Source organism: Ixodes scapularis, unplaced genomic scaffold (assembly GCF_016920785.2).
Source record: "Ixodes scapularis isolate PalLabHiFi unplaced genomic scaffold, ASM1692078v2 PGA_scaffold3__209_contigs__length_174095766, whole genome shotgun sequence".
Classification (NCBI taxonomy): domain Eukaryota; kingdom Metazoa; phylum Arthropoda; class Arachnida; order Ixodida; family Ixodidae; genus Ixodes; species Ixodes scapularis.
The window spans coordinates 147976568-147998599 of NW_024609868.1; the positions used below are offsets into that span (position 1 = coordinate 147976568).

At 46.2% G+C, this 22032-nt stretch overlaps 1 protein-coding gene across 1 annotated transcript in view; it reads left to right on the plus strand.

Moving 5' to 3' along the window:
* The first annotated feature begins 7857 nt into the window (after positions 1 to 7857).
* The window catches only part of LOC8027128 (cytochrome P450 3A18), a 43071-nt gene continuing 28896 nt past the window's right edge, over positions 7858 to 22032 (plus strand). Inside the window, exon 1 of the mRNA XM_040222473.3 lies at positions 7858 to 8229. The gene's annotated coding sequence lies outside the window, so the exon portion shown is untranslated. The remainder of the gene's footprint in view (positions 8230 to 22032) is intronic.

Consider the following 22032-nt stretch of genomic DNA (forward strand, 5'->3'; position numbering starts at 1 on the left):
TCGCCTTTGGCTTTATACTTAAAATAATAGGAATGTGCGAATCATAGATTTTGGGCTTAAACTGAATAATGATTTGAGCTTATTAACTTTTCAGTTGAATATCACATAGCTTCTGCACCTCTCTCTATGCTCGCGAATTCTGGGTCTGTTTACAGCAGTCATCCAGCAGCTGCAGGTTACCTTTAGGGCCTCCGAGATTGCTCTTCTCTTGACCTTGACAGCTCGTTTTATATTTTGTCAAGAACACTTTTTGTCTGTCACGAATTCAAGGGGTGCAGCGAGGTTAAAACTCAACAATGTCTCATAGATAGCTGTAGAAATATATTATCACGAGCACCTTTTTATGTGCAACCCCCCCCCCCCCCCCCCCTCCACCGTTGATAACCACAACCGTCAACTTCGCCAGGCTCGACGCGCTGCGCTCTAAATTTCCGCTGCTCCGGTTGATGTTCGACAGGGGAGTTCATATAGCCAGCGGCTAGACATAAAATGTAGCTAGTGAAACTTAATTTCTACAGCTACATGAGAGACATTATGTTTGCTGTTTTCTGTAACCTTCATCTTTGGGTTTTTCAGTGTAGCAAAGGAGGCAAAAAATTAACATTGGCCAAGGGACAAATATTAGCATGTACCGTTATGGTCAGTCGGCGGCCCTATACGGTTCATAATGCCGAGTGGCGTGGTGAGAAGGGTGCGTCCGTGGCAGACATAGATTGTAGCACCTGAGCTCCCCGCCTTCTGTCTGTGTTTGTCCCTTTTTTTTAAACTTGTCTTCCCTTGGCTATGTTCGCTGATACCGTTAATAACCCATTATCGCACCCAATGAACGCTGGCGATCGATGACACCGCCTGGCAAAGTGTGTCGACCCAAACGTCCTTGCTTTTTGTCTTCTGACTCTTTTGGACATATTGTTTCTCAGCTGTGCATCCTTTTGCCCAAACAGAAACCTCAAATGTACACAGGAAGGCTGCTGTCTGCAGAGAGAAAACCGGCCGCTGTAAAAGCGAAATGCGAGAGCAAAGCAAAAAACCACTCTCATTGCGAAAACGAACCAGTGATGCGTCGGATTTTGGGTGTAGCTTCTATTTTGTTTTTACCTCCAAACCTGTCAGTTCATTTCCAACAATAAATGTAACAACATACATAAGTCTAGCAGCGTATCATAATACATCGCAAAAGTATTTCACTACTGAAACACAAATAGATCTCGCAAATGCATCTTGATACAGAAATAGAGATACTCAAAAGTGTCGCTAAGATTATATAGCAATACTTTCATGTCGTGATGTTGCCCGATCGTAATTCCCCGTTCGTTTTTATTGCTGCAGACGCCGGTTACTTGTTTAAACATAAGCACTGTATGTCTGTGTGAAGGCTGATGCTCATGACCTTAATGGCAGCGAATAATAGCAGTTGACGAGAGCAAACATGTTTTGGCCTTCTACATTATAATATATTGTACTTTATCTTTTTACCTAACGCAGGGCGAGAACATCCCACCGACACCATGTGTCCTCTACACCAAGCAGGAGCTGGACGATGCAGTCTTTCTTCACCTTGTTGTGGATCGCGAGCGCTTGTTCCCCTTTTTTAATGCACAAGAGGGGCTGTGCATCTCCTTGGCAGCATATTGGCTGCTCAGCATCCAGTACGAATGCAAGCCCTCCAACACGCTGGTTGCTATGGGGAGGCTTTTCCTTGGCTTAAAAGTTTATAATGCACTTTTCTCGTCAGTATTATCAGGTTCACTTATAGTTTGCTTCCAGAACGAATGATAGAAGGTTTTATAGAGGCATGTTTTATTTTTCTTTCTTTAAATTTTAAGCACTTTCTGTGATAACTTATGCTGACCTCCTGAAGGCGAGGCATGCTTAGAATTTAGATGTACGAGTTCTTTATCCATAGTCGTCTTCCAGAACTTTATAATGTTCTTTGTACGTGAGCAAGAGGATAGCGTCTTCTACCGAAACATTTGCTTTTTTGCCGTGGAGTGCAAGTTCATTATGTGATATTTTTCATTACAAGTTTGCAGATAGCATTCTTCATGTCACGAAATGGCATACGTTGTATTTTTCATTTGTCTCTTAGGGTTCAATAAATGTTCAATTTAACACATTCTAATTGATGTCGTAATGAGCGTCCCTTACTGAATTACTGCTTTGGTTCAGTCAAGGGCTAGACCACCCCCCTCTTCCTTGTTTTCAATTAGTAATCAGATGCGCATAAAGAGACACGTGATAAGTGAAGCGTGTTGCCTGCAATCCTCTGAAACAAACAAAACATGTCACTTGATCTCCTAAAAGGAAAGCTCCCTTTGCCTCGTTTGTGGCAACCCATGATGCTTACAATGGTTCAGCCGTGCAGTACGATGCTTGTGGCCACTGCTTGCTCGCTTAGAGTTCGAGAAAGGGGGGCGCCGTAGCACTTCCCAATAGACCGATGTCACCAAGCGAACTGCGCAGGCGCGCGCATTCCGGAAGGGGTGCCGCCGCCATGCTACTTGTAGTCATCCCTTCCCGGCTACATACGGCTGCGCGCACGAACATCATCATAGATTATCATTTGGCACGCCCCGGTATCATGTTGATTCTCTTGCATGTTTTTACTTCATTAGATTGTGTCGTTTGTGATGCCTTACTTTCCTCAGCAAGTGCACAAAAAGCTGTTTCAGTCGTCTTATCGCTTTAGAATCGCTTTGTCGTCTGCTTCTTCGTCTTCGTGAACGCGTCAGCCCACTGCCGTTCACGCGGTAATACGACTGCGGCCGCGAAAAAAAAAAAAAAAAAAAAAAAAAAAAACGGGGCCATTATTCGAGCATTTTGACTCCTCGAACGTCTCAATTACCTTGCAAACAAGTGAACATCTAGTGCAATAGCAAAGAACAACAAAATTCGAGGGACCATCGGCTCGGTGTAGCACCACGGAACAGCATCAAATGTGATGAAAAACTGAGTTTGGTGGTGCTCAGTCTCGTGCATAACGTTTAATCAGCCATCAAGTAAGAGGAGCTAGACTTTCTCGGTGAGCGATAGTTTTCTAAAAGTTGTTTCATTCTGGTTGACAGCCTGTGCGACAGAGTACAGATGAACAGCGGGAGAAGCCTGCACACAAAGAACTGATCTACAGAAAGGCCATGCCTGACGCGCCGTAGTAATTGGCATCTATCAAAAAGAAGCAACCATGCCAGATACAGTACCTGAAAGCTTGGGCTGGAGATGATTTTTCGTGCACAGTTTCTATTCAGTTTTATTTTGTTTGCGCAAGATCCGAACGCTAACAGTCGCCCGACGGGGGAAGCTTTTTTCTGCGGTCTCGACTGGTGCTAGTGCAGAATGGATCAGTAATACCAGCCTAAAAGTCCACCACAAAATGAATGAGGTTCGTTTGTTACATTTTTGGGGGTAAGTACGTGTTGCACTTCTAAATTGCATGATGTAATGTTTTCACGTTTATATGAAAAAAAAAAAAAATGAAGGCTGCTTCCGAAAAGGTTGTTTAATTTCAAGTAGCGCATATCGGGAATTGCTGCTCTTTTTTAGTGATTGTCCTAATCTTTTGAAGCACAGTTGCGCTTGAAACATGTCGTCGCAATAACAATTATAACCACCAAAGTACACCGAGCAAGAAGTGTATTAAAAACGGCCTCCACAAAGCAGTGCGGAGGTCCTATTTGAGATAGACCAACGAATAGACCGCTTGGGAGCAAATGGTGAAAGAGATTCCAGCTTAGGGAACACTTCGGAACGCTCTTTGTCTCGTGCCCTGTAATCTTACACATTTTAGCTGACGTGCAATAGGTTGGATATAAATTATGAAGCAAATCGCGAAACAAATCGTAAAACGCTATTTTTCCTGGCGCTCTGTTCGGCTCTGTTGACCTTTCTTTGCCATGCTTCTTTCTTGCGGGAAGACATAATATCCAAGGCCTTTTTGCCTGGTGCTGTTATTATAGCTCCGTGGCATACAACATGTGAAGCCACCGATTGAAAACCATGAGTAAACACCTGGCTAAAAGTCTCGTGCTAACCTGAAAACTTCCAAACGCCGGGCGTACAATGCGCATCGACGCGGCCGGAAAACTGGGGAGAACTACAGGTACCAGGATGCACCGCGGCAGCGGTGGCGTCGCGCAACTCCTGGTGAGATCGGTCTATTGCGTTAAAATAGAAATTGTTTTCCGCTTCGCAACTTTTAAAAGTCAACATGCTCGTGTTATTAACGCCCCGTCAACATCTACGTCACCTTTGATATGCCCCTACCTTGAATGCTTCGTGTTATTAGCCAAATAAATTATTTGAGCACACTGACCAGCGTCAGCGAGCGAGCGCACGGAAGATCTTGGAGAATCTATCCCCGTCTCTTCCGCCGTCTGGGAATGAGCCTACATTAGATGGTCGCGTCTCGTGGATACACTCGTGCCCCCTGGCCCAGCGCAACAGGCCTGATAGGTCTGTAGCTCCCAAGGTTTGAGCAGCGCTTCTCGCGAGAAAAATCATATATTCTTAGATCAACGCCTTTTTACGCACCTCACGTTGCTGAAATGCGCAATGAAAGAAAACGTGCACGAACCAGCTGAAAGAATTGCGTTCTTTAAAGTCACGAGCTGTGCACGTATTTGATCCCCGTATTCGAACGTGGGTCTTGCATGATCGAACGCTACAACGCCGCCTTTATTGTCGCGTCTTGCAGACTCAGAAGCCAACATTACATGGCCGCGTCTTGTGAACTCGCTCGTCCCTTTAGTCTAGTGGCGAGTGCAACAACTTTGTTGCCTTCTACAAGGAGTCATTGACCCAGTAAGTATGACGTCACTGCGGTAAACAAACTGTTGCTAGGAGCGTTGCTATGGACGAATACATGGGACTAGATTTCACTCTGAAAGAACCATCGTTCAAAATCGGACGTGGAATTTGAACGTCTAAAACGAATAGATATAGAGAGTATAGATTTCATACTTACTACGGCGGAAGTTAGCCGTCTGTTTATGAAATATTTGCGAAAGCAACCTCCGGTCCTTGAGACGTCTCGAGATACCTACCGCAGACGACGAACGCATACGTAATGACTGAAGTATGCCGTCCACAAAAGTTTGAATCGTTTAAATTATTATACGATTTTGATATTCTATTTATTGAGAACGTGGCAGAGCAAAGAAAACTCGTCAGGTTCCTAAAAACAAATTGCGTTTGCCTGCCATACTGAGTAGTGCCTGAATAAAGAAAAGCACACGTTTAGAGATGTGCGAAAAATACAGCGACAGAGCATTTGTTTAGAACATCCTATCAAAGCAGCGCCAGGCCCTCTTTTTGATTGTACAGTTGACGTGCATAAAAATGAAGGATCAATTTTTCTGGCTCTAACATGATCGGTTTAAGAGCTCACACTTCGCTTGGTGGGATCGCAATATGGGTGTGTGTGTTTTTCGTATCTTCGTGTGACCATCACACTAAGAAAATATCCTGCCGATCTATCGTTTGCAGTAAGACCACAAATAGTAAAATATTTTATAAAAATAACAAGCAAATTGTATATATGTTACGGACAGTTCGTTTAATCAAACACATGTGCCCGGAGGCAATTTATGTGGCATCTGAAGTCCTTGAAACGTGTGCTGGGTTGCACTTCGACATTGACGCACTTCATGTCGTATTCCAGGCAGCACAGGTCATTGGGCCAATATTGGGAATATCTTGTAAGAAGAAGGCCAACATCGGCCCACCGTTTACTCTCAGTAACCAATATTAGAAATGTCTTGGAAAAATAGGGCCGTGATTGGCCCCCTTTATTCTATCACCAATATTGGGAATCCATTGGAATTCCATTGGCTAAATTGGAAACCACCTCCAATGTTGTGCCAATGAGCCTCCAAGTCGCCCAACATTGGACGGTCACTGGCACCCTAATGGACGAAATTGGATACCAATTCCAATCAAGTTCTAACGGGATTCCAATGTTGTCTTAAACTGGGCAGTCAGTGCATGGCACTTCATTGGATAAATAGGGCATAATTTCCAATGAAGCGCCAATGGGCTTCTAATATTTTCCAATATTGTGCAGTCATTGGCATACCATTGGATAAATTGGACACCATTTCAAATAAAGCATCCAATATTTTTAAATATTGGGAAGTAATTGGCACTTTATTGGAAAAATTGGATACCACTTCCAATGAAATGACAATAGGCTTCCGATGTTTTCCAATATTTCGCTGTCATTCGCACCAAATTATATAAATTGGACTCCATTTAAAATAATGCGCGAATGGGTATCCAATGGTGTCTAAGATTGGGCCGTTATTGGCACCCCATTAGATAAATTGGATATAATCTCAAATAAAGTACCAATTATATCCCAATGGTGTCCAATATTGATTAGTCATTGGCACCACATTGGATAAATTGTATACTATCACAAGTTAGTGCCAATGAACTTTCAATGGTCTCCAATTTTGAGTAGTCACTGGCACCCCACTGAATAATAGGAAAACCACTTCCAGTGGAGTGCTGACAAGCTTGTAAGTTTGGTAAATATTACGTAGTGATCGGCACCTCACTTAGATAAAATGGATGCTACTTCCATTGAGGTCCCACTGGGCTTCCAAATGTGTCAAATATGGGGCAGTCATAGGCAACACATCGGAAAATTTGGATACCACTTCCCATGGGGTGCTAAAGTGCTTCCAGTGTTGTCCAATAATGGGTAGTTATTTGTACCCACTGGATAGTTTGGATGCCAAGTTATAATAGATTTTCAATGTTTGACGATTTTGGAGAGTTATCGGCATTCCTTTTAATAAATTGGGTACCATTTTTAATTAAGTTTGTAGGTTTCTAATTTCCCTCGCTATTGGGGAGTCATTTAACTTAAAATGAAAATCTAGATACCCTATTCAATAAGCTATCAAAGGATTTTAAAATTGTAGAAGATTGGTACATCACCGTATCTACAGAATCACTGTTTTCTAATTGCCTTAAAATGTTGAACTATACTCGAATTGTGATGGGCAACTTTGATGATTTTTTGAATATATTCCTAATGTTGCACAACAATACAAATTCAAAGGACAACCGGAATCACGATGTCCTAGTTGCCGCTCAAAATTTATATCAGAAATTGTTTGAAAAACCTCGGTTTCACACCGCGTCAATATCGGACCAATTAAATATGCTGCATCGACGTTTCCACGAAACATGTTCGGATCTCTAGTTGAAGCGTCAACCTCTTTGCTCGAAGTTACGACAGAATTAGGTAAGATGTTCTGTGAGCCATCGTATTTTGTCGGAGACTTGTGGCCTAAACGCAAAGCTAGCTGCGCCGATCCGAAACCCCGCTCTTCATCGCAGCGTTCATGCGATTGTGTCTCCTAAGTTGCGGTGAATCTCTTAAAATTCACCCCAGCAGCGTAATTCTCGTCATTTTCACGTGCCGGTTGCACGAACCAGTTCGCGCTTCGTTCTTGATTTTAGCTGCGACTGCGCACTTTCTCGACAGTGGCAGGCTCTCGGCCAGAAAGCGCGAGGGCGTCCGTATAAGACGCGACCATGTAATGACTGCACCGAGCACAAAGGGGCACTGCAGCGTTCGATTATGCACGAGTGAGTGCCGTCTACAATCGTGCGTCAGCGTCTGTCTTCGGGCGATAACTGTGCACTTCAAACGCACAAACAAAAATGTTAAAATAAAAACACAACAAAATGCAGCTTCAGCTTTCGCTGTCCTATCAAAACGATAAGTATGCTTTTATTATAGCTCGCGTTCTTCTCATTTTCTTTCACACTTTTTGTATACCCACCAATAAAATTATTCCAGCTCATCGTCCGCGAGCGACATGAAGAGTAATGACGGGCAACCGAAATGCGACCGAGAATATTACATTTTTCTCACAAGAGCCGATGTCCAAACTTGAAAGCTACAGGCCTATAGAGGGGTCCTAGCTGCGTAGCATTCCCCGTGTCACCAAGCACAAATGGAAGGGACAAAATGGAGACGCGGTAGACACTCCAATATCGGATACGCGTTCGAGCGGACCTAATCGCGACCTTGGCTTGGATTGCGAAACCCGTGACAACGCTCCGAGGACAACAATCGGCGTGCGCAGCGGAGATGTGATACGGACAGTCTTGCTTTCAGATTGAGTACGGACGTCCACCGAAGGCAGTCGGCAACCTCGTGGTCAGGTAACCAGTTGTCAACTGAGGGAAGTTTCTTTCGGATTACCCTATACCGAGGTAAGTTAGTACCGGTTTTGAAAGTGGCACGTGCGTTGGACGCCCGTGTGTGTCTTTTGTTTATTTTCGAGAAAGTATGTGTGTACTAGATCGTTGCGTGTATTTTTCGCGTTAGTTTTCGGAATGTCGTCTTAAAAGGGACGAGTTAACCGGAATGTCACCTTAGCGGCATATGTCGTTTTCGCAATCATAGAAAAGGGAACGAAACAAACATACGACGAGGTGAGCACAACTGCCGTCTCACCTGTTTTCTATTGATGGCCTCTTCGCTTTTATAGATCAATCAGATTGCCGTTCAGGTTGTAATTAAGGTTCCGCCTTTACTGATATGTTCAGTACAAACCTTGAAGCGCTCGTGGGAAGTAATCTTTGAAATTAGATATTCAAAAGCTTCGATTTTGTTTTGCATCAATTACCGATTGGCGGCAAATTTCTTTGTCCGTCCTCACAGTATTAAAAAGAACCATTAATTCTAAAAAAAAAGCAGAATAAACCATGTCCCGCCTTTAGCCATTGCGCCCAATGTACTGTTTTCGTTGAAAAGCATCAACTATACTTTAGAAATGAAAATGAGCTATCTAGGTAATGAGCATTGATTTCCACCCATGACTAAGGTGGACCTTACTGAAGAATCTCTGTGTGCTTGTCGCAACTTCTTCGGGCATTGAGCGTGCCTAGAAACGCTTATTTTTTGGATCGAACTTTATTATTTTGCAAGAGCACACCGCTACGCGAACCGCAGCGCGCAGAACGTGAAAGAAGACAGCCCCGACTCAAACGAATCGGTTCCAGCAGCCCGTTGGGAAACGTCTTGAGTTACGGCGTGCTCCTACTTCAAGTCAGCTGTTTTGCAACGTACAGTCAGCACGAAATGAAACCCGAACGCCGTAACGCGTGGCCGTTGATACAGGCTGCTCCACCTGGAGGGCCCCTGAGAACCAATGAAAATGCGCTCGGGTGCGAGGGTGCGGGTCCAACTAAGATGAACTCTACTCTCGCGCGGCGCGTCTGGGAGTTCCGCGTTTCGCCGGTGGCGCTGTAAGCGCCGTCACATCCGATACAAATAGCACTGTTACTCGCTTTGTGTATCGGATTCCCAGCGATATCTCTTCAGCGCTGTCATTCACTATCGCTTTGTGTATCGCAAGGGCGAATTGAAAGTTGAAACATTTCGTGCTCAGAAGACCCGTAGTGCTTATGACGTGTCACCGGAACCACGCTGGGGCTCCGGTGAACAACGCGCCACGCGCGGTTTCTGAGAAATAGTGAAACATCATAAACGCGAAATAAAATTTGTTTATTCGCACGACCATACTCTTTATGAAAAAAAAAACATTCTGCAACAGACCGACGCAGATGCCTAGGTTTTTATGAGCAATGCCCATGTTTTTGCGCGAGGTTATCAGTCGAATCTTAAAAAGCGAGGAATCGCTTGCTGACGCTCTCTTTGGTAACCACCGATATGCCAGGCGTATCAATTCCGGAGCAGAATAAATTCATCCCCCTGTCAGAGCAGGGCCTATCGCAAAGAGCTATAGCCAGGTTAAGCGGCCGCCCGGTGTCGACCGGGCGACAGCGCGGCGACAGAAAAGCACCCCGAGTGACGGCGCTTACACTGCGCCACCGGCGAAACGCGGAAGGCCTAGACGCCCCGCGCGAGGGTTGAGGACATCTTAGTAGGACCCGCACTTTCGCACTCAGGGGCATTTTCATTAGTTCTCAGGGGCCCTCCAGGTGGAGCAGCCTGTATCAATGGCCACGCGTTCCGGCGTTCGGATTTCATTCCGTGCTGACTGTACGTATACATTCAATCCACTTTTTTGATGAGACCGCACTGTGCATGTGCACCTCTCTTATACAGAGCAGTTAATATCGGGCTCTGAAAAATCACATTTTTTGGCAGTTATTGACCTTTAACACACGTATCTTGGGTACCATCTGATATCGGAAGTTTAGCGGTTGCCCCAGTACGTTTTTCTGCGATTCCACCCCTATCTCTTGCTCCGTTTCGGAATTTAATGTCCCTCCAAGCCGGATGCCTAGCTAAGCTTCAGATGCTTGGCAAGAGCCGGCATGAAGAAGCCTCGTTGCAGCAACAACGCTCACGAATTATTATTCCAAGTCGGAGAGGCCCAGATGAGCTTGGCATGGTCCTCCTTTCATCGCGGAGACGCCAGAATCTTCCCTGGGTCTACCAAGCAGCTTCAACCTAAGAAACAACCGGGTGGCTACCGACCCCAAGTCACTTTCACTCTGTACCATGGCGCAATGCGCGCACCGGAGGAATTGATCCCTAACTGAAGATAACGTAATAAGGCAAGCGAGCTGGTTCAAGTTCAACATTTCTAAATTCCAAGACGGAGGCTACGAGGAGGGGACAAACACAAGACGTCTCAAACACAGCTACTAAATATTATTCAGGATCCCCTCTTCACGGACCCAAAGGCACGACAACTCATGCCATTTGTGAGATTGTGGGATGTAAGATTTTTTTATATTTCTCCGCCCCCCCCCCCCCCCCCTTACCCCAAGCGTTGCCAGCCTGCCCATCACCGACCGAGACGATGCTCTGCAGCACGGAAAAAATCCGCTCGTCGAACGATGTTTTATTGACCGATCGTTTCGTCGACAAGCGAAGTTTCATTGACAGTTCGCTTCATCAACAGACCTTGCACCGTTTCGTCGGACAGACCGTTGATGTTTTTGCAACAGACTTCCCGCGTCTTGCCTGGTCCACGGAAACAGAGCGTTTTTCTTCAGCGATTGCAAAACAGCTGTTTTATGGCGACTTGACCTAACCAAGTATTTTCCACTATTTCAAAAAAAAAAAAAACTTATGACCACTAAAACCACCAAACTTATACCACAAAAAAAAAAAAAGAAACATGGCATAGTTGATGAGAGGGCATTATGAAAGATTGTGTTAGAAAGTGCTGGTACTTTAGTTCGAAAGCAAATTGCATTCATAGTACTTTACTTCAAGTCTATTGCACCCAGTGTGCTTACTACTTTAATTGAAGTACATAACCTCTCATTTACTTTGTGCTTTACTTCAGGTACTTATTAGATGTACTTTACGCAAGACTGTAACCAAGCAAACACCTACTCCAAAATTAAACTCAGGCAGTGCTAAACCTCAAAATAGAAATTATACTCCCGAAGTACATCACCGACAAAAAGAAAAAGAAAAACAATTAGACACGCAGAAGCAGAATCAAATATTAAAGCGTTTCTGTGAAAAAAAAAAGATGCTTTCTATTTTCTAGCAGAATTTCGCAAACGGATCAAAACCTGTGCACTTCCTTGCGAGAATAGGAAACGCAGTGTTTCTTTAATTACCAAACCCTCGTTATTTCATTTGAAACAACCATCGATTCCACTTGGTACAATAAAAATATAAAAGTAACTTCAAGAGTAATTCTCTACTTTTTACGGTAGTTAGTAATTTGCTCAATTACTTTCCACTTGAGTAATTTCTTCTCTACTTAAATTACTTCCGAGCCAATTACTCAGTAACTTAACTTAATTACTTATTTTTAGTAACTTGTACATCTCTGGCTCAGGGGATGAATCTTTTAGTGAAAAGTAAAAGCTCATGGCGTAATTATTTGCGAAAACCGGTAAAACAAGCCACTCGACTGTATTCCTGGCAGCCATTCGTTTGCTTCCCCACAAAGCACGTCGCAGAATGTCACGAAGGCGAAGAGATTTGCTATCGTAATATTTGTTATTGTATTATGCGGACTCCGTGAGGCTGCAATGGTTGTGTCGAATTAATGTTTGTGAAGGGGCTATTCACTTAGCTTGGAAAGATGCTTCACGGGCAGAGGAATCGCTTATCGACCAACATGAATGCAGTCAAAGCCGCGACTTGAGGCAGAAGTATACGGAGCTACGCCGTGGTGAGCTCAAAAGGCCGGTTCACATATACAGCGGAGCGCTAAGTTAGCGCTCGAAGGAGCGCTCATGTGGCGCTTCCTGGCGCGTGATGTAGCGCTCTGTTTGCGCTTCAGAAGCTCTTTGTTAGCGCTCCATTAGCGCTACAGAAGCGCTTTGTTAGCGCTCTGTTAGCGCTACAGAAGCGCTCTGTTAGCGCTCTCACGCCCCTTGTGCCGTGCTTGCTGCTGCGGAATAGCGCGTGCACGGTGATTTTTGTGTTGTTGTTTTTCCTTTGGCATTCAAAGAAGAGGAAGTAAAAGAGCCGCTCTCTAAGCAGAGGGTCGGGCAGGCGACCCAGAGTCATGGACTCTGTGCGACTAATTGATTGGGTACGACCTCATATCTTTCAATTCGATATGTGTGACGCTGGTTTCAAGGACACGCAGGTAAACACGATCGACTTTGAAAGAGCTCTGTGTCTCGGTCCCTCAGCCTAGAAACAAGGTTCGCCGGGGACCCATCGGTATCTCGGTGGCGAGAGATTTCGCGCACCCAAAAGGCTCTTCTGGGAGTTAAGCCGTCCACACAGATATGCACTAATCGCGTATGTAAGAGCATTTGTCGCATTTCTATTTGAGCATCTCACATGTCCGCCATGGTGCTGCTGATGCACACCCAACCACAAGTACCGAAACCGCATGCACCTGCTAATCCGCAGCACCGCGGTACAAGAAGCGCTAATGACGCGCTAACACGGCGCTACTGAAGCGCTATAACAAGGCGCTACTGGAGCGCTAACAAGGCGCTACTGGAGCGCTAACAAGGCGCTACTAAAGCGCTAACCACGCGCTATATTAGAACGAAGTCACGCGCTGGAAGCGCCATATGAGCGCTCCTTGGAGCGCTCACGTAGCGCTAACTTAGCGCTCCGCTGTATGTGTGAACAGGCCTAAAAACTTCTAGCGCTCATCCGAGCGCGCCACTTAGAGAATGGCTCTCGAGGAATCATAGTATACTTGAAAAAGCAAAATATAGGATATCCTTTTATTGATCTTATCATGTCAACATTAAAAACTGTGAATATAGGTATTTTCCGACATATTTCGAGCCTGTTCAGTTTTTCCCCTAGAGCGCAATCGCTGTAGGGGAGGGGACGATAGGACATCGCAGACGACAGTCAAACTGGCAACTGTACGATTTGTTCAGACCAGCGTTCCAACATGACTATCCGCAGGTCGATCGAATGCGCCGCAATCGCTCAAGCGGTTTTGAACTCTTTACTTTAAAGCAGAATGTCTACCCGCGACAGTTTAGGTCATCTCATACTGCTGTTACACCCCTGATACGCAAAACACATGGCCACATAGGCGACAATTCCACTTTTCGTTCACAACGTACGACTCTGCCATAAGAATTTTATAGTAGTACGCAAAAAAAAAAAAAAAAAAACACGTTGATGTCGGTTGGCATTTAGCCTCTGGACACATAACCGAGCGCGTAACAGGTGACGCCCAGCGGCACCCGGCGGCAAAAACCGACCGATATTTGACGCAGTTTCCTCGGTTTCCTTAAAGTCGCTCGTCGTCACGTCGTTCCGCAATCTGAAGACGGCCATATCATAGCCCAGTGTACGCATCGTTGCTTGCACTGCTCCGGAGCTTCGTTGCGTCTAACGGCTTCGTTTGCTGAACTGACAATATTACGGGTAAAAACGTTAATACGACCAAGACACCACCCTCCCCCCCCCTGTGGCGTGTTTGGGCTGGGTGTCGGGATACAGACGGCCTTCTCTGTCGCTGACGCTCAAACGGCGGCTCAACAAGGTCCGTTAGACGACGCGTGCGACGTGTTCGAAAAAACGAAACCAAAAAACGTCTTGAGGTACACCAAAGCACTACTTATGATTTCTGAATGCAAAAGCATGCACGTCATTCTTCCATTTCCTTATTTCGTCTGCAACGCATTTGCGTCGACGGCAGAGCACGCGCTCTCCTCGCCGCTCTGGCCTTGGACGTTCTGTGATACCGGCGCGCTGACGGACACGCAGTGCCATGGGGTGGCGGTCGTTGAAACTGACGCGCTGCGGCCAATGGGAGCCTCGTCGACGCGCGCCAGCCAATGGGACCGAAGCCGAAATCCATCAGCTTTACTCCGCTCCTTTGTGATCGGAGAAACTAGGTGCCGTTTGGCTAGGCTTTTCGCGTGGTTTCATGGCTGAAAGCAGGCTTCACTTGGAGAAAGAATTCAAGGTGCCGTTTGGCGCGACTTCAAAGCTGATGACGTCGGCTTGCTCTATGGGACAGTTAATGCTTTCGCATTAAAAAAATCAAGCGGGAGGCCTAAAATTTCCACCTGTTTCCCAGGAGAAGGAAACAAATCATTAGGAATGTCGTGTTCCTCCCTTCTCGTTTTTGCTGGGGGCGCGTCAGTAGAGGGAAGGGAAAGGCGCCGTCACTACTTTATTCCTCCATTTTTTCCTTAAGAGTGCAGAGATTTGGACGTAGGTGGGTATGCAGCAGAGAGGGAAGGGGAGGTCGCCCTAGGAGGGGGGAGAGATAGGTGAGCGAAAGGGAGAAGGAAGGGAGGCTAGGAAATTCATATTATCGGATGACGTATATTTTCCCGCGAAATTTAGCGGGAGGAACAAATTGTTGTCTAGGACACTTGACGTCTATTTCCCCGCTGAGTTTAGTGGAGAAACTATGGTCTTTACGGCAAAATACCGTTAAATTTAGCCGGGAGTTCGATTTGACGCGTAGTTCACGGGACGTCAATTTTTTCACTTGGCATACAGATCACGTGACACTAGGTCACGTTATGTTTATTTCCCCTCTAAGTTCAGCAGGCACACTGTATTGGTGTAACAGAATGTTCACGTGGGCGAGTCAATACATGATTACAACGTAAAAACGCCCCCCCCCCCCCCCCCAAACAAAAAAAAAAAGGCGCAAGTGATGAGTGGTCACACGCAGAAATGGCGTTTATGTCCAAGGACGTGAAATTTCCCGCTTAATCTTGCTGAAAAACCGACGTATCGGCCACGTGGCACCGATTTCTTCACTTGGTGTATAGATACCGCCCTTAGTTTTTGTGTAAAATTTGGACAGCGCTACCCCAGAGTCCTGACTACAGAATGTAGCACGGGAGTGGTGCTTTGTAAACGTAAGCTCTGATGTTGAGAAAACATTCTCTCAGTTAAGCTATGTCTGAAGACTGGACAGGTGTACTGGAGGGAGAGAAATGTTGTGCATGCAGACGATTATGTAGGTCAACAAAGGTTTGTTGAAATTGGTATGATCAAGTGAGTTTTTATACCACGTATTAATCCGATTATCTGCTCATTAATGACTTGTTTGCATTAGTAAAACATTCCGTGCACTGAGACCGATCAGTACTTTGTATTGTCAATTATAGTAATTGATGTATATATCACCAGAAAAAAAACGGAATTCTGTACAAGTTTTAGAAAAACTTAATTTCTTTCCTATTGCGAGCTTGGAAAATTCCGCCCGGATTTTATTCCTGGACTGCTGAAAAAATATAAAACCCGTAAAAGGAAGGGCCCGTTGTGCAGGTCACGTGATGTCAATTTCCTCGCTAGATTTATTGAAACATACACATGTTGCAACAACGGACATCACACGGACGGACAAAAGTTTGGGAGTGGGGGTCCGCTTAAAAATCACTTCACACATCGATAATTTCACTAGAGCCCTACGCGCGTTATGCGAGCAAAGTCAAATACAGGGTGTCACAGAAAAAGAACATACGCAATAAAATGGCCTGTAAAAAAAAAAAAAAAAAAAAAAACAATAAATTTTGACGAATCTCGTACCAACTTTTCTCGAAAATGTACTAAACTGGTCACATTGATTTGTGCAAATTTCAAGTCAGAACTCCAAGTACAAAAAATAAGAAAATAAAAAACTGTTTTTTTTTTTAACGGCGGAGCGGCAGCTGTTGGGGAGGCACCGAACGACGGCCATGTTTTTTTGCCTTATCTATATTCCGCGACAACTTTTCTTGGCAATGCAGTGGAAGGTAGAGGCCCGCGTCCCCTCTCCCATTTGGAGTGTACGCAGGCTCTCCTCCTCCCCCATTTCCAGGGAGAGGAGGAGAGCCCACGCACGCTCAAAATGGGAGAGGGGACGCGGGCCTGTACCTTCCACTGCATTCCCAAGAAAAGAAGCCCGCGTATGCCCACACCAGGTGTGGGCACTGCACGTGCGCAGAAACCAAATTCGGGAAAACTGAATGGTTTGCGCATGTGCAGTGCCGTCGACAGCGCCACCGCAGCTGCGTGACGTCAGGGCCGCGTGTTGGTCTATAGACGCTTTCTTACTCGAGCTGCCACCAGTCGGCGCGGCCTTCGCGCGCTTTCCGGGTCGCCATAGCCGACCTTCAGTTTCTCGCCGTTGCTCCGCGTTGTGTGCTGCACAGGCCCCTACCAGAGCTTCGTTTTCGTGTTCTTTTACGTTCCGCGTTGAAATCTTACATTTTCTTTAGGTATTTTCGATATTTAGGACTTTCATTTAGTCATTTGAAATCTATATTTCGACATAGCTCTTGTATTTTCTTATTTAGGGAATGGAATCGGACAGCGAATGGATCTACGATACAAGATTATGAGGCTTCAATAAGCATGTAAGTTCATCCCATTCTTACGTTTTTGACGCTAATAAAGGCCCACAACACTATTGCGACACATGTAAATTTCAACTGACGCAGTAAGGCTATTGCAGTCGTGCTTCTCACAGCATGTACGCGCTCGTTTCCGTAAAGCCGACCCGCATATAAGCGATTTAGCGTGCGGCGAGACGAGCGACTAAGATTTCTCACTCGCCCGTCGCATCGCTCGGTTTTGGGATATCTAGAAAACGTCGCTCACCTTCTTGGTCGCTTGCTCCGTCGCTTCCATGCGGTTTGCCTCGTCGCGCGACTGACCGAGCGACAGCGAAGCGGGTCGCCGTCGCTTATCTCGTCGCTCGCCAAATCGCTTGCATGCAGTTTATATTCAATTAATTTACAAGCACACAACATTGAACCATTGGCGCCTCGATATCAAGTATAAACTGCATGCAAGCGATTTGGCGAGCAACGAGACAAGTGACGGTGACCCGCTTCGCTGTCGCTCGGTCAGTCGCACGACGAGGCAAACCGCATGGAAGCGACGGGAGCAAGCGACCAAGACGGTGAGTGACGTTTTCTAGAAACCCAAAAACCGAGCGACGCGACGGGCGACAGTAACAAATCTCCGTCGCTCGTCGCTGACTCGTCGTTGCCACCGCTCGTCTTGTCGCAGGCTAAATTGCTAACATGCGGGTCGGCTTTACGGAAACAAGCGCGCACATGCAACGAAAGCACGACTGCGATAGCCTTACTGCGTCAGTTGAAATCTGCATATGTCGCAATGGTGTAGACTGTCCTTTATTAGCGAGAAAAACGTTAAAATGGGATGAACTTATATGGTCTCTGAAGCCATAATCTTGCATCGTCGATCCATTCGCTGTCCGATTCCATTTCATAAATACGAAAATACAAGAGCTGGTGTTGAAATATAGATATCAAATCATTTTATGAAAGCCCGAAATATCGAAAAGACTTAAAGAAAACACAACTTCAACGCGGAACGTAAAAGAACACGAAAACAAAGCTCCGGTAGTGGCCTGTGCAGCACACAACGCGGAGGAACGGCGAGAAACTGAAGGTCGGCTATGGCGGCAGGGTCACCTGACGTCAAGATGGCGGCGCCCATGAAATGTTGCCTGAAAGGGTCGTATACACGCGGAGCGGCTCTGTTTACCAACACGGCCGGAAGGACGCGCATGCGCGGAAGCTATGTGGGCAAAAGCGGCCCGGCTTTCCGTGTTTTAACCACTGCGTTGTGTGGCGTGCGCTCGCTGTTGATGTTGTAGGGACGCTTCTAGCTTCATTTCTGCGTCTTATTTCCTGACAACGTATGTCGTATGCTATGTCCGACTATTTGAGCTCACTACCCGAGCCTGAACAGCAGCGGTATCGAAACTAACTGTGCGTGGACGGCGTTGCCTTCGAGGATCCGTACGCCGCAAACAAGGCCTGCTGGAGTTCCAACGTGAAGTTTCTGCCACCGACGTCGACGGTTCACGTCGTCGTTTATTTAGTTTTTTCACGAAGCCAGTTCACGGCCGACACGGTGCAGGCGTACAAGTCTCTCGAGGCCTACGGTTATTTCGAGCCGGTTTCCGCACTGCCGGTGGGATCAGCAGACTGTGGGTCTGCGGGAGTGTATTTATTAATTGACTAAATACACACAGCGTCTTGAAGTCAAGGTATGATATTTTTGCTACCGTCATGACCACACGGCATGACAAGCAGTAACGCTTTATCCGTTCTGCAGTCTTGACGGTAACACGTTACAAGTAACGGCGATACCAGGAACGCGTTACTTTTTCCAGTGACGTAGGAACCTACTCGTTACTTTTTCGACACAGTGACGGGTAACGTACTTACATTACTATTTAAAGTAACGTAGTTACGTTACTCGTTACTACTTCCCAAGTCTTAAAGAAATTACACTTCAATTTTTTCCGTGTTTTTAGGCGAAAGCCATGTGAATTTCTGAGTTTTGTGCGTTTTTCTTTGCGTTTTTTCTCGTGAGTATTTAGGTGAAACCGTAAAAAGAGATAAAGTAATTATTTTCAATTTCTGCATAAACATGATGTTTCTTGATATATGAGTGTATGCATACCTGTATCGTCAAAAGAGTAATAAGGGTTAAATCATAATTTAAAAAGTAACGCAGAAGTAACGTGCGTTACTTTTTATTGGTAACCCGTTCCTTTTATTTTTAGGTAACGTAGGGAGGTAACGCGTTCATTTTATTCGCAAGTTGGGAGTAACGTATTTCGTTACTTTTTTTCGGTAACGCCTACAACACTGCCGTTCTGTCACCGATCCCCTTCTGCTTGGTAGCACGGGCGTAGCGAGCCTCCGACGAGCGCTTGGCCGATGCTTTCTGCGCGAACACCGTGGGAACAAAATCCCGGAGGTCTCGATCAGACGACGGTTTTCCTGCACACAAGCAAACCTCAGGACGGAGATTGAAATGGAAGCCACACTTGCGTTCAAGAAAGTGCTTGCCGCACGAACAGTCGCCCGCGCTCGGCGACTATTATTCTCGATCCACGGATATTATCCAGCATCTGCGCCTTTCAGAATCAGCCGGGAACTCAGGGAAACTCACCCCGCTACTCTGCTGTACCTTTCGGTGCAACTAACGGCTACACAGCTTCGCGGCATGCTGAAGTGCTATGACGCCCATGCAAAACGTGCGCCCTTTTGCCCACACCACACGGCTCCGGCGCGATCGCAGCGCCGCCGGAGCTCTGTGACGTCAACCCCGCGTGTCGGTCTATACAGACAAATCTAATTGGACCTTAAGCCCCTACGTGCCGAGTTAAAAAGTGCGCTTTTATCCGAGTTTTTGGTTCCACGGGATATTTGCTAAAATTAGGTTGTTTGGGTTTTTAGTTAAGTTTCACGATGCAGAAAGTATCACGCCATAAATATGAATAAGTAAAACCGCCAAATGCTACTCCAGAAACGACGTAGCTTCGTCTGCGACGCTTCTTCTTTTGTGCATCGTCTGCTTTCGCAGTTTGGCGCTTGAATAAGACACGAGAGGCATTCAGGAGTGCGCCTGAAAAAGCAGCGATTTGGTGGCTCTGAAAAGAGCCATTGAAATCTGAACTACGGTCTTCGTAGTTGAAGTCAATTGGCTTACTCACACACAGATACACTCGCATGAAGAAAAACAAACATTTAGACTCCCGTGTGCCGGCGTAGCGCACGCCACACGAAGCCCCGGCTTGCGCTGAGTTGACGAGAAGCACGCCTGATAGAGAGGCGGAGCCCCGCTTCTAAAGCGTCGAGAACGGCTTGGTGCTTTCTTTGTTTCGGCGACGTTTCTGCAGTGTTCGGAGGTTTTGGTTTTCACGTTTCTGCCTTGAACAAACCTTGTCACCCACTTGATGATAGTGGGCCTAGAGGTCGGTCTTCTGTTGAAGACGGCCCTGCACTACAGTCGCACTTCCTTGAAGATTCCTGACGTTGTATACCAAAGAACCACATGGAACCTCTCGCTGGAACTCAGTTGTCTCATGGTGAGGTGTTGAGCATAATAATAAAAATACAAACAGCGTTAAAAAATGAAGTTAACGCACAGTGGCAAAAGTGCGAACGCTAAACTTCGAAAGCAGACGATGCATTAAACAAAAACCGTTGCAGACGAAGGTACGCTATTTCTGGAGAAGGATTTGGTGTTTTCTTTTTATTCGTATTTATGACGTGACACTTTCCACACTGTGAAACTTAACTGAAAACCGAAACAACATGATTTGGTCAAAAATCCGGCGGAAGTCAAGATTCGGATAAAAGCGCGCTTTTTCGCTCGGCGCGTAGGGGCTTTACGTCAAGTGAATCTGCAGCGCCATCTCTGTATAAGGCAAAGAAATATGGCCGTCGTTCGGTGACTCACCGACAGCTGCCGCTCCGCCGTTTAAAGAAATGGAGTTCCATGTATTAGCCCCGAGAGCAAGGAGGTTAGAAGTACTAGGAGGGGGCACGTTGCAATATTGGTGAAGCCTAGTCATAAAAAGTTTAAACGATTTTGCCCAGCGTGACCGCAGATCTCTCTGGCGATTGGTGCGCGTGACATGTCACGTATGAGATGGATGGTTGATTCTAGAAGGACTCCTCGCAGGCTTGCGCGCGCTCCGTCCGGTAGGTTTTATCAGATCGAAGTCTAGACTGTGGTGTATTCTAGTACCCCATAGCAAGACGAAGGCGAGCTACGGTCACGTGATGTGGTCACGTTGGCAAGGTAAGTGAGGAGAGTAAGGAGGAAAATGAGAAAGAGGCGAGGCGTCAAGGGAGCATGGCTTGCGGAGGCTACGCGGCCGACGTCATGCCCTCTCCTACCCTTCTATTCTCCATGCCCGAGAGCGAACACAAGCGTCGCTGCGGTCGCCGCGCTCTGATTGGGTGAGGTGTACCGTGACGTCAGGTGGAGGACTCCGCTCCGCGATCTCGCATCGGCTCGCTTCCCAGCACCGCTTTCCTGGTTTGGCGTTGTGTGCCGCCAGCTCTTCGAGGAGCTGAACTTCGTTTACCCGGTGTATAGGACGTTGAGTTAGGCCGATATTGACGTGCTTCCGTACGTTTTATAAGCCTGCTCGTCCCTTTTACCTTTAAAATTGGGTTACAAATCCCGAAAAATATCGGTGGAGGCGATTCCGCCGATGAACCTCCCCGTCCGTTCACACGACGCAAGGCAATCTTGCGAGTGGTCGGTGAAGCGGTGGCGCAAGTGTTTAAGACGCTGGTATTCTGTTCCTTGGATGTTCATGATTTAGGACGATATTGCATTCCTCTTTCAAGGCATTTGAAGTGGCATTTATATCATGGGCCTTTGGGTGGTCGGCAAATTAGCTCGCGACCCCGACTCTGCGCTGCCACTCTGCATGTGCTGGTTCGCAGATGTTTTAAAAGCCCTGCGTCTGATGATCTTTGAATTGCTCGTGGAACAGGGTTGTTTTACATAAATGTAGCTTCTTCGTGAATTAATTATATAGTTTATACACGAATGCCGGCATACTTCTTAGAAGCTCCACAATTACTGGAAATTAGTTTGTATGGTAGCAGCAAAAACGGCCGAATGGCCCCCAGTTGCCTGTATGGTTGTATGATATGTATTGAACTGCGCAAAATATTCGCAGCAATAGTGCCGTAATTTGGAATGTTTATACTTTTTCCTGACAGTCTTTATTTTAGCCTTGGGTATTCGGAAAATACACTGTTTAGTTCGAATTGTCATTTCCAATTAAAAGAGACACTGCTGCAGGTCCCCAAAAGCTTCCTCAGCCTCCAAACTCCCCACAGCTG